The 13,252-nt window shown below is 53.2% G+C and overlaps 1 long non-coding RNA gene across 1 annotated transcript; it reads right to left on the bottom strand.

Annotated features, from left to right (window-relative positions):
* Positions 1-8,124: 8,124 nt before the first annotated feature.
* LOC122231842 lies at positions 8,125-11,377 on the bottom strand. Its single transcript, XR_006209097.1, has 4 exons — positions 11,034-11,377; positions 10,594-10,701; positions 10,076-10,298; positions 8,125-9,762 (listed from the first exon to the last, which is right to left on the bottom strand). It is a non-coding gene; the product is annotated as an uncharacterized LOC122231842 (long non-coding RNA).
* Between the last annotated feature and the right edge of the window lie 1,875 nt (positions 11,378-13,252).

Here is a 13,252-nt window from a genome sequence, read left to right as displayed (position 1 = left end):
CCGCCGGCAGGACGTGAGGCTTCTGGCTGCCGTGCAGCCTCACGGATTGGCTACGGTTAGTCGTCCTTGTTCCGGTTGTTCCGACGCAGACTGGTCGGTACCTTGTTGTGGCTTCAGTTTCTTTCCTCATGATTCACGTCTGCATCTTTCATGTGCTTATTTGCCACCAGTGTATTTCTTTCGTGAATTATCTGTTTGGGTTTTTTGCCCTTTAAAAAACCCCAACTGTTTGTCTTCTTAATATTGAGCTGTAAGCGTTCTTTAAGTATTTTGGATACAAGTCCTTTATTAATGTATGTCTCAAAAATATTTACCTAGGTTTCTTTTAATTGTTTGTTTTCCTTTTTAGAATAGTGTTTATTTGTTTATTTTGAGAGAGAGAGAGAGAGAGAGAGAGAACACCCATGGGGGGGGACAGGGGCAGAGAGGGAGGGAAAGAGAGAATCCCAAGCAGAGCCCAACTCGGGGCTCAAACCCACGACCCTGGGATCACAACCTGAGCTAAAATCAAGAGTCTTTCACTCAACCGACTGAGCCACCCAGGCGCCCCAGTGTTTGTTTTCTTAGGAGCGTCTTTCAAAGAGCAAAAGTTTTTTGTTTGATGAGGTACACCTTATCAGTTTTTAAATGGTTTCTGCTTTTTACATCTTTTCTCGGAAATTGTTGGTTAGTCCAAGATCACGAGAAGTTTTTCCTGTGGTTTTTTTTCGAGAAGCTTTATGTTTTATGGTTTCCGTGCTGAGAGGTGAGTTTGGAGATGGCGTGTGATGGGGGCAAGGACCGTATTTTCTGTGTATGGCTGTCTAATGGCTCCAGTGCCATTTGTTGTAAACGTATTTCCCTCCCTGCGCGACTCTGGTTTTTTGTTGACACTGAATTGCGCATATGTGGGTGGGTCTGTTTCTGGAATCTGTTCTGCTCCGTTGATGTATGTGCCCACCCGTATGCCAGCATCACTCCACCTACATCGTGTGCTGGGGTGCATCCTGACGGGGGAAAGTGGACGCCTCCAATACATCCAATTTTCAGAATTGTTTTGGCCAGTAGGTCCTTTGCCCTGCCGTAGATTTTATTTTTTTAAATTTTATTATCATTTTTTAAATGTTTTTATTTATTTTTGAGCAGAGAGAGAGCATGGACGGGGGAGGGTCAGAGAGAGAGGGAGACACAGAATCTGAAGCAGGCTCTGGGCTCCGAGCTGTCAGCACAGAGCCCGACGTGGGGCTCGAACTCACAGAGTTCGTGAGATCATGACCTGAGCTGAAGTCAGATGCTTAACCGACTGAACCACCCAGGTGCCCCATGCCCTCCCGTAGATTTTAGAGTCAGCCTGCTCTTCGGGCCCTCGGCATCTTTAACCCGGACCACTGCAGTGGCCTGACCTCCCCCAATCGTCAGGTCCGTGTCCCCAGCACCTGCTGCCTTCCAGATCAATCCCCTTACAAGATGGGTTCTTTTCCCGTGGATGCTCTAGGATTATTCAGTTGCTAAAATATTCTGGTTATTAAAATGGGCAAAATGTTTTCATTTTCCCTCATGCTTGGGTCATAATATTATGCATGTAATTGTTTTCTCCTAAATCCAATTTTGGTTCCTTATGAGGGCTGAACGGAGCCATCACACCGTTTTCCCTGAGATTCGTGTTTCTGCTAAAATTGTAGATCATTAAATCTTGACCGCTAGGGTTGATCTGGGCCGCCAGGCAGGTTAATGACGACAAAAATGTCCAGAGGGCGCGAAGCCCCTCTCGCTCCTGCCTGCGGACCGTGTGCGGCTGACCCGCACGACCTCGTTAATCCTGCCTGCCGCCCCCACGGCCCGCGCTCCTCTGTTCGACACACAAGAAAGGTCTTTATCCAGCATGTGACAGGCTCCGTCTGGACCCAGGTGGCCTCTGGTCGGGATGAGCTCGCCGCAAAGCTTGTCAGTGGCCTCGGGGTCCCGGCAGATGCGAATTTTCTGAGCGCGGGCTCCGCTCGCCATTTCCCGGAGGGCCTTCTGTGCGAACCTGTGAGCTGCCCCTGCAGATGACTCGGCGCATAACTGGGAAATGCGCAAATCCCCTCACATGCCCCCCCCCCCCCCCCGCCCCCGCACTTGAACATCCTCGCGGGGGCTGCAGCTGGAGTCCCCGACCATTCTGGGCTTAGTGCGAGGATCCCGCCTCCCTGGAAGCTCCTCAGCCTCAGGCCACCCGGGGCCGTGGGTCCCCCCGACAGCCCACAGCCCCGGTCAGTGCCTTTTTCTGTTTTCCTTCCAACAAGCCGTTATGTGATCAATGGGGTATTTCACAACACACGGAGTCCCCAGAACCCGGGAACTGGATCCAGTTCCCCTCTGGGAGATCACAATGTCCAGTGAAGGCCCTGAGGGATTGCGAATCACTTCGTCACCTCACCTGAGCGTAGAGTGTGGCACCTGCAGAGACACGGGTCCCAGGACGCCACCCCGAGAAAGGCTGCTCGTGACAGGACATCACACGCAGAGCCCCAGGAGGGCAGAAATGCGCCTCCTGCCGGACGGAGCCTTACACAGGTACCGCTGCCCTTTGGGGGAGAGAAGGTCCCTCGCCACAGAAAGCAGGTGGTGAGAGGAAGGGAAATTTGCTTTATAAATTAGAAGCAAACACAGATCTGAGTGAATTGCTCTGGCTCCCTGGGGAGGTGGCCGTCTGCATTCATTCATTTAACGCACATTTGTGAGAGCCTACCGCGTGACGAGCTTGTGCCTGGCACCACCAGGCTCTTGGCCTTATGGAGCCTACAGTCGACAAGCAAGCAGATACATCGAATTATTTCAGAATGTGACAAGTGCCAGAGAGGCAAAGAGGATGTCTTACTCTACAAGAGAAAGAGGTGGGAAGAGTTTTCCAGGAGGGGAGGTTTAAGCCAGGACTTGAAGGGTGAGAGGCCACCGGCGGGGGCCAGGGACATAGTGGTGGCAGGAAGCGTCCTCAGGCAGAGGGGATTGCTTGTGCAAAGGCCCCGAGGCAGCAGAGGCGGGTGCTTGCAAAGGCCTGAGTGAAACAGCAGTTGGAGGTCAGAAAGCGACTGTCTGCATGGGAAGCGGGTTTAAGACTCGGTCTGAATTATGTTTCTGGACAATCGCTTGTGCTGCCCTGTGGAGAGGGGACTGCGAGGTGGGAGAGGCTGGCCTGTGCCCAGCCGCGAGGTGTTGGGGCCCCTGGGGGAGTGGAGGGAGGTGAGGGGGTTCTGTGTGGAGTTTGGGGGGTGCCTGCAGCACAGATGGGACCGGGGAGACCTCCCGCACTTGTGGCAGGGGTTTAGGGAGCACAAGGTGCCAGGCACCCCGGGGCAGTCGGGGAGAGGGCTGGAGCCCCGTTCTCGGAGTTGCTGAGGACGGGGGCGCGCGGACTGGTTTGGATTCTTCCGTCCGGACCTTAGGCGTGCTGGTTGCCGTCTCGGACGCTGGGGCTCCTGACTCCTGCGCCTCCATGTGCTGGCTGGGTGGGCCTGAGAGGGGCATGCAGGGGTCACCCCGGGCCCCCAGGCAGGATAGCGTGGTTCATGGCGAGGAGTCTGGCCCACGGTCCCCTGTATTAATCCTTCCTCCCGCGGGAGGCCAGACAACACCTGGTGGCAGGTTGGCCCTGGCCCGTGGTGACTTTGTGTGGCTGTGGCTGTGGCTGTTAGAAACGCCAAAGGTACAGGCTTGATAAATGTGAATTTAAAGGATAGCATCAAATAAACCATCACTGTTGTCAAATTATATTTGAATATGCTCTGTTTATAAAACCAATTGTACTCTACACAAAGCAAATAATGTCCTGAGTGGGCAAAGTGAAAAGTAATCACCCAATCAATTATTAACAACAATTTTCCGAGTAAAGTTTCTCTAACTGTGGCTGTTCGGTACTAACGATGAGGTCTCAGGTTTATAAAGCACGGTACGTGTCCGTGTGTGGGTGCATTTGGTATGGGGGAGGAGGGGACAAGCCCTGACCATAACTCTCCTCACTCTGCGGGCAGGCTTTCGGAGCTGCCCCATGCCTCTGGGACCGGGCCTCTCATCTGTCCATGCGTGATCCCCTCTGGCAGCCGTCAGGACCAGGTGCAAGAGGTCGTCCTTCCTACCCCATGGAGCACGAGACCCTTCCAGAGCTTTTCTGAGATGGGACGTATTTACCTGTCACGATAACTTCTGGGACATGGAGAGTGTGGAGTTTTCAAAGCTATTGTTTACTGAGCACTTGCTTTGAGTACTCCCGGGTGCTAAGCGTTTGCACACCATGTATCATTCGGGCACAATGGCCCCTCTAAGAGCAAAGGCTGTTTCGTGGAGGGAGGAGAGTTTTGATGAACGATGCTGGACAACTGCATACCCCGGATGCACAGAAGAACAAAAGACTCAACTCAATCTGTATGCACTGGTGAACATTAACTCAAATACACCCCAGACCTAGGGTGAAGCCAAAGCAAGACAGCTTCCAGAGGAATGCGGGAGGGAATTTCCATGAACTTGGGTTAGGCAAGAGTTCTTAGATAAAAGAAGAGCCATAAAGATTAATAAAGGAAGTTTCATCAAAATTAAAATTTTTGCATCGATACTACCCAAAGCAATCTACATACTCAATGCAATCGCTATCAAAATAACACCAGCATTCTTCCCAAAGCTAGAACAAACAATCCTAAGATTTGTATGGAACCAGAAAACACCCCGAATGGCCAAAGCAATCCTGAAAAAGAAGTCCAAAGCTGGAGGCATCACAATCCCGGGCTTCGGGCTGTAATTACAAAGCTGTAATCATCAAGGCAGTATGGTACTGGCACAAGAACAGACACTTAGATCAGTGGAATAGAATAGAGAACCCAGAAATGGACCCATAAACGTATGGCCAACTAATCTGTGACAAAGCAGGAAAGGATATCCGATGGAAAAAAAAAAGTCTCTTCAGCAAATGGTGTTGGGAAAACTGGATAGCGACATGCAGAAGAATGAACCTGGACCACTTTCTTACACCAGACACAAAAATAAACTCAAAATGGAGGAAAGACCTAAATGTAAGATGGGAAGCCATCAAAATCCTCGAGAAGAAAGCAGGCAAAAACCTCTTTGATCTTGGCCGCAACAACTTCTTACTCAAAACGTCTCCAGAGGAAAGGGAAACAAAAGCAAAAATGGACTCCTGGGACCTTATCAAAATTAAAAGCTTCTGCAGAGCGAAGGAAACAATCAGCAAAACTAAAAGGCAACCGACGGAATGGGAGAAGATATGTGCAAACGACATAGCAGATAAAGGGTTAGTATCCAAAATCTATAAAGAACTTCTCAAACTCAACACCCAAAAACCAAATAATCCAGTGAAGAAATGGGCAAAAGACATGAATAGACACTTCTCCAAAGAAGACATCCAGATGGCCAACCAACACATGAAAAGATGCTCAACATCACTCATCATCAGGAAAATACAAATCAAAACCACAATGAGATACCACCTTACACCTGTCAGAATGGCTAACGTTAACAACTCAGGCAACAACAGATGTTGGCGAGGACGCGGAGAAAGAGGATCTCTTTTACACTGTTGGTGGCAATGCAAGCTGGTGCAGCTGCTCTGGAAAACAGTATGGAGGTTCCTCAAAAAATTGAAAATAGGACTACCCTTTGACCTAGCAATTGCACTACTAGGCATTTATCCAAGGGATACAGGTGTGCTATTTCGAAGAGACACGTGTGCCCCAATGTTTATAGCAGCACTATCCACAATAGCCAAAGTATGGAAAGAGCCCAGATGTCCATTGAGGGATGAATGGATAAAGAAGACGTATATACATACAATGGAGTATTACTCGGCAATCAAAAAGAATGAAATCATTTGCAATAATGTGGATGGAACTAGAAAATATTACACTAAGTGAAATAGGTCAGTCAGAGAAAGACAAATATCCTATGACTTCTTTTATATGTGGACTTTAAGATACAAAACAGATGAACATAGGGGAAGGGAAGCAAAAATAATATAAAAGCAGAGAGGGAGACAAACCATAAGAGACTCTTAAATATAAAAAACAAACTGGGGGTTGCTGGAGGGGAGGTCGATGGGGGATGGGCTAAATGGGTGATGGTGTGAAGGAGGACATTTGTGGGATGAGCACTGGGTGTCATATGTAAGTGATGAATCACTAAATTCTATCTCTGAAATCATTGTTATACTATAGGTTAATGAACTTGGATTTAAATTAAAAAAAAATAAATAAAAAATAAATTATTTTCCAAGTTACTCAGGTAGTTTTTTTACTTCCAACAAAATTGAAGGAAGAATCGAATCCAGTTTTCCACTGATTTTTTTAAATGTTTTTAAGAAGAAATCGTTGAGTACTTTATTTTTTGCATACAATTCAGAAGGAGTTAAAAAAATTAAGTGACATTGTCATAACATTATTCTTTCTTTAAAAAGTTTATTTATTTTGAGAGAGAGCATGAGTGGGGAGGGGCAGAGAGAGAGGGGAGAGAGAGAATCCCAAGCAGGCTCCACAAAGTCAGCAGGGCTTGAACTCACGAATCTTGAGATCATGACCTGAGCCAACATCAGGACTCGGATACTTAACCAACTGGGCCGTCCAGGCCCACTAGCAATATTCTTAAATTTTATTTTTTTAATGTTTATTTTTGAGACAGAGGGAGACAGAGTGTGAGTGGGGGAGGGGCAGAGAGAGAGGGAGACACAGAATCTGAAACGGGCTCCAGGCTCTGTGCTGACAGAGCTCGAACCCACAGACCATGAGATGGTGACCTGAGCTGAAGTAGGACGCTTAACCGACTGAGCCACCCAGGTGCCCCACAATATTCTTTATAATAGCAATCTCGTTATTTACACGAACACGATCAGCATTTACATCTATAAAACTGACAATGGGGCATTACTGGTGTTGGACCCCATTCCATTTTATCGTCAAGTATCGCACGTTAAAGGATACTAAGCTAACTGGCCTTTTTAAAGCTCCGTACATCTCATTAGAAAATTCATTTCCAGTAAAATAATATTTTAAGATTCACGAATTATCAAAATTTGTAATATATTTATGTCATCTTCACACTAATAGGACTTTTAACGGTAATTCAATGGGGGGGGGAGGAGGATTTTAATTTGGAGCCTTTGGAAACATTTTAAAATGTTACATTTCCACTCACAGCTATTTTCTTGTTGCAGAGAAATATGATGACATAATCAATAAACCTAAATTTCTGTGAGAGAAACAGAATGGAAGTCAGAGTTCAAGGAAGCCAAGGAAAAATTGGAAATTTCCAACTGTTAAAAGAGGGCTCATTCACCTGTTTCTTAAATGGATAATGGTAGATAGGAATCAAAGCCCACAGTCTTTGTTTCATTGGAATCATGTCATAATTTATTTGCTTTATGTAAGAAAATCAATATTTGTAATACGTAGAAAATTAGAGTATTTGAAGCTATTATTTAAACTTACGTGAAGACACTTTAGATATCAACTTTAAAGCGTGCCACGTGAAAGTTTTCAAAATTATGTTCAAGCGTATAAGGGAGAAAGTTTGGAGACCACTCGGCTCTCCATCTGCCTGCATCAAAGCCGTAAATACCCGGACTCCGCCCCGGGAAAATGAAGTCAGAGTCTCTGGTCGCGTCCTCCCCACCATGCCTTACCCTCATGACAGTCGCTTGAGCCAGTGTTGAGAACCACCGTCATGGGGTGAATTAGAGGAACTCCTCCGGGACAGAAAGGGTCTGGAAAAGCACGCCGAGCAGGTACAGAACAAGGAAAGGAGAGAATCGAAAGAGGAGAGAGAAACAGAGGGAAAAAAAGCAGGAAACAAACCGTTGATGAGCCACCTCACCCCACCCCATCCCGATTATGGCCGCTAATCAATAATGATTGCGTTATTACTGGTGACTCTTGGAAAGTACATCTGTCTTTTTTATTTTTTGTGTTACTGTAATATTTGACAACGTGCATTAAAAGTCATTTGGATGAAAAACAATTAAAAATTTTGCTCTTCCAGACAGATTGCTAAGAGAAAGAAAAATGTTTTAAAATGTTTATTTAAGAGAGAGAGAGAGAGCGTGTGTGAGTGGGGGGGGGGGGAGAGAGAGAGAGAGAGAGAGAGAGAGAGAGAGAGAGATCCCCTGACCCTGCCTGGGATCACGACCTGAGCAGAGATGAAGAGTTGGACGCTCAACCTACTGAGCCACCTGGGCACCCCTTTCTTCAGTGTTTTGTGGTGACTCTGTGGCCCCGATTCACAGGGTTCTGCCCCCTGAACGTCGGATGGTTCGTGGGTTATGATGTGAGCGACAGGCTTGTAGGGCGAAGACGCAGCATTCGGGGTCGGTGCCCAAGGTCACGGCTGCCCCTGTTTCGACACCATCTCAGGGGTCTAAGGCTGATGAGGTTGGCGCTGCAGGTGCGAGACGCGAGGACCCCGGCAGTGAGTCCACTCGGTCCTGGGTCCTGGCTCTGATGAGCCGCCCCGGCCCCTAGGCCCCTGACCCAGTCCTCACGTCAGAAGAGCCCGGGGAGGTCGAGGAGGCCCAGGAGGGCTGGGGGCCGCAGGGCTGGGGCTCGGCCGTGGGAACGATGGGGTGGCGTCTGGGAGTGAGGCCAGATCCCCCTCCGTGCCCGGGCCCCTCGCGGGAGGTGATGTGGCACGTCGGTCCCCTCCTCCGTGGCACTGGTGGGGTTATTTGAATATCTTCTGGTCGTTGCTGCCTGGGAATGACTTCCTCTGAGCAGGGAGACATCAGCGTGTTGGCGAGAGGCCCGCCTCTGGGAAATCGTAGCTGTTGCTCTCGTGTCCCTGTGCAGAGGTGCCTCGGCGGTTCCTGGGGAAATAGAAGCATGTCTGGAGGAGGTGGTCACTGTCCCAGAGGTCCTGGAGGTCCCCGGAAATGCTTCATGACCACGTTTAATTGAAAGGCCCGGTTCATTCCTGATGGCCTGGTCCGGGTGCCGGGGGAGCCAGGAACGGAGTCACGCAGACAAAGTCCCTCCTTCCCTACGAGGCCGATGGGCTCCATTTCCACACTCACGGTCTTACTGTGCGGGAACTTTGCCGTCAGACGTGTGCATTCCGATTAGGGAAAGGTGGGGCGTACGTTACACAAGACAGCATTTCCCGGGAGGCCCACGTGGGCAGGAGGGGAGCCCGCCGCCTTCGCCAGGGCACCCGGCCGGCCTTGGCGGGACCCTCCCGCGGCTGCTGTGCAACCTGTCCTTGCCGGCAACCCCCTGCTGCAGCCCGCAGGGCCCCTGAGACCCGATGGTTCACCTGTCCTCGCTGGCATCCACCCTGCTGTGTTGCAGCCCTCAGGGCCCCTGAGACCTGATGGTTCGAGCTCCTTCCTCACAGGTGCTTTCTCCCGCCATGGCGGGCCTTGAAGAATGAGCCGTGGAAACGAGGTGCTCAGGCGGACGAGACATGGCCTGTGTCGGCCAGGCTTGCGTGAAGGAACTGTCTGCCGTTTCAGCCCCGTCCTCCTCTCGGCCGGGGCTGAGCGGTCAGTGTGGGAGGGGAGGGAAACGGGGTGCTTCTGGAGGGGGCGGCTGTGGGCACGGGGCTCCACACACCCCAGGTGTCAGATCCCTGCCCCTAGTCCTCTCTCTCAAGGTCCGGCCCTGCCCACTGTCTGCCCGCCAGTCCCCTGGGCCTCCCCCTCCTGTTTCCCCACAGTCGTGTCCTCTGATACATGTCGTGTCCTGTGATAATCCCGGTTGCTGTCATCTGGAGGGTGATGGGCAGCGGACATGTCTATAGACATCTGAGCAGGGCCTGTGACAAATGCAGAGGACGGGAGGGAGACACAGTGACGGGGGTGTGTGTAGGAAGCATCCAAGGATAGTGAGGGAGGAGCCCTATAATCTTAGGGGAGGGGGTCTAGGCAGAAGGACCAGCAGGTGCGAGATTGAGAACGTGCCTGGTTGGAGCAGAGGAACAGTGAGGGGCACTGGGGGTGCAGGGGGGCGGATGGGGGTCCTGCTCTCATGGGGGGCCCATTCCCAGTCATGGGGGTGTAGGGGGCCAGCACGAGGTCCCGTTCTCACCGAGGGTCCATCCCCCAGGCAAGGACTCACGTCATGCTCACCGCAATTTTGATGGCTGGTTTTCGGGCCACAGGAACAATCTCAGAAAGGAGGGGACGGGTGGTTTCTTTCGTGTTCGATGGCACAGAGCCGAGGTGAGTAAATAAAGTAGTTTCTGTCCATGCAATCCCCGCTGTTTTAACTTCTGGCTGTGCAGCAGCGACAGAGCCGTGTCCCGGACGCTCCTGTCTGCACCATGGCTGACCTTTCCCGGCTATCACTTGCCTACGTTTTATTTGTTTTAGAAGAATCAAATTAATATTTTATTTAGGAAAGATGGCCATTCTTAAATCATACATAATTCAAACTTTCCCAAAGGCAAGCTCTTAAATCTTCCAGATGGCTGTTAGTTACTTCTTCCTGGTGAAATTCGTGGGGTGGGGGGGTCAGGGGCGGGGGCCAGCAGAGCCGAGAATCACTCTCTCCTGGAGCACGTATGGCCGCAGAGGGCAGGTCTGAGGGGACTGCTGGGCCGAGGAAGGGAGTGTCCTTTCACGTGAACCCCCCGTCTGGGAGTCACCTGCAGGGCTCCGCTCTGGACAGCCTGCTGCCTGGGGGGCAGGAGCGGCTCAGGGGAAGGGGCCCTGTGCGCCCACCTTCCTTCTCCGACTCGGGCTTTACTGAGAGCCTGCGTGAACACAAATGACTGCAGGTCACGAGTGACGGCCGATCGGCCTGGTTCCCATAGCTGGGCTCCCTGATCCCGGGGCCAGGACACAGACGTCACATTTCCGTCTGCCAGTGCAGTGGCTGGGGGTGGGAGGGGTTCACTCCTTCCCCTCACCCTCACCCACACAGCCCAGCCCTGGAGGGCCCCTTCCCCCAAGCAGTCCTGCCGGGACCCTGCCAGGCTGCCGGGTCCCAGCCCCTCGGGACCCCTCCTCTGAGTTTCTGGGTCCTGAGGGCCCCCCTCCTCCCCTCCCGCCTTGGGTAAGAAAAGATAAGGCTGTGAATGGAAACCTTTGTGGCTTTATGGCTGAATTGTATCATCAAATTCATGGATGGCGTCTGAAGCCCGGTACCGAAGCTGTGGCTGCGCGTGGGCACCTGGAAACACTGTGGTTACCTGAGCTCAGATCCGACATGACTGTGTTCTTACAAGAAAAGAAGGAGACACCAGGGACATGTGGGGGAGGCCACGAGGACACGGGGGAAGGTGGCCCTCGTCACGCCACGGGAGGGAGGCCTCGGGGAAGCCAGCCCCGTGACACCCCAATGGCTGGAGTCCAGCCTCCGGCAGATTCCTTCGTGCAGCCACCCCGACGGGGCGGTTTGTTACGGCAGGTGGCGGGCGCACGGGCAGAGTCCTGGCGAAAACCCGGAAGAGGCTCCCCAAGGAGACCGGGAGCCGCTGACGTGTGCGAGCCGGCCGTGGGGTCCCGGGGGGGCGGGGGAGGCGCGGCAGGCCAGCGGCTGTAGGTTCAGGAGGGGAGGGGCCCCGGGAGGCGAGGGTGGGACGGGCCGCGGTGGCGCAGGTGAGGCTGAGGGCAGAGCGTGGCCCGCAGAACGCGGCTGGACAGGTTGGCTTGTGAAGCTACGTGAGCAGGAGCGAGGGCATCCCTCCTTCAACACCGAAGTCATTTTTTATGAATCGGAGGTACGGTACGTGCACATGGTACCCGAACTCAACAAAATCAAGGTCGCAGCGGAGGACGAAACCGTTCCCCAACCCGCAGGCCCCGACCTGTCCTTCCTGGAGCCCCCCCGAAACACACGCAGGTATGCAGACACCTCCTCTGTTATTTATTGCTATTTATTAGTATGTTACTTATTGTTCTGTTGTTTGCTCTTCTTGCTCGTAAAATATTTAAAGCACGTAGAAAACACAGAAAACATCCCAAATACCCACCTCCCGTGACTCATCTCCAGAACTCACACATGAGCAACACAATTGAGGTTCCCCGTGAAGCCCCCCACCCCCACCTCGCTCCCGCCGCGGGGACCCGCTGTTCTGAACTTGGCGATCCTCCCTGGGCACAGCTCTTAATGACACGTATGCGTTCGTAAGCCCCACTTACATCTGTGTGTTCCTGCCGTCCGTGCGCCGGCGACATCGCCTTCCACCTTCCTTCCGCTCGCGCTCGTCTCCCGTTGCCGAGACTCGCGCCCGGGGCTGCGGCTCCGCCCCATCTGTCCCGCGCGGTGCGCGGCGTGCCTGCCTGTCCCCGCTCTCCTGCCGTTGTCACTGGGGTCGGCGCCACGAATTCCACCGCTGGGGGTTCGGGAGGCTCAGGATTCGGTTTCCGGGAGCCACTCCAGGGTCGCCAGAGGCCACCGCGTCTCCCACGGACGGGTCTCTGCAGACACCCGTCCCACCTTTGCGGACTGGCCGTCGCTGTTGGTAAGGACGACACAGACCCGGGACCCGATCCGCGGCGAGAAGAGGCAGCGGCTGAGGGCTGGCGTGGAAGATGCCGGGCGCGTGCCCTGCGGCGTCCCGACGCCAGGGGGCGTGCCCTACGGCCCCACGACGCCGGACGTGCGCTGCGGCCCCACGACGCAGGGGGGCGTGCCCTGCAGCGCCCCAACGCCAGGGGGCGTGCCCTGAGGCCCCAGGAGTCCTGACGTGCGCTGCGGCCCCACGACGCCAGGGGGCGGGCCCTGCGGCCCCACGACGCCGGACGTGCGCTGCGGCCCCACGACGCCGGGGGGCGTGCCCTGCGGCTCCGCGACGCCAGGGGGCGTGCCCTGCGGGTCCACGAAGCCGGGACGTACGCTGAGGCACCATGATGGTGAGAGGAGCAGGACCCCCTGGTAGGTGCCCGGAAATTGGATCAGTGGGGACGCCGACCTCGTGCAGGTGGGGACACAGAGGGCCTTGGTGGCCCTGGGCGGAGGGACTCTGCTGAAAGAGGGGTGAGGCGGGAGGGCTGGTCCCTCCAGGGGCCAGAGGTGTGGCCGTGGATGCGGGGAGCCATGGAAGCGTCTCCGGGTCAGAGGGAATGGGGCGGGGATCAGAACCGCACCCCTGGGGGCCGTCCCCTGCCTGGGAGGGCACTGCCGTCTTGGGCGATTAATCTTCTCCTCACTCACCCTTTATTCTGGGTTGTTCTTTCTAAATATGGCTTTAGAGTTAAAAGTAATGTATGGGGGCACCGGGTGGGGGGGGGTGCTCAGTGGGTTGAAAGCCGGACTTCGATTTTGGCTCAGGTCATGGTCTCTTGGTTCCTGGGCTCGAG

This window comes from Panthera tigris, chromosome D2 (assembly GCF_018350195.1).
Source record: "Panthera tigris isolate Pti1 chromosome D2, P.tigris_Pti1_mat1.1, whole genome shotgun sequence".
Taxonomy (NCBI): Eukaryota; Metazoa; Chordata; class Mammalia; order Carnivora; family Felidae; genus Panthera; species Panthera tigris.
The sequence above is the reverse complement of the archived record's forward strand: the minus strand, read 5'-3'. Positions and strand labels throughout refer to the sequence as shown.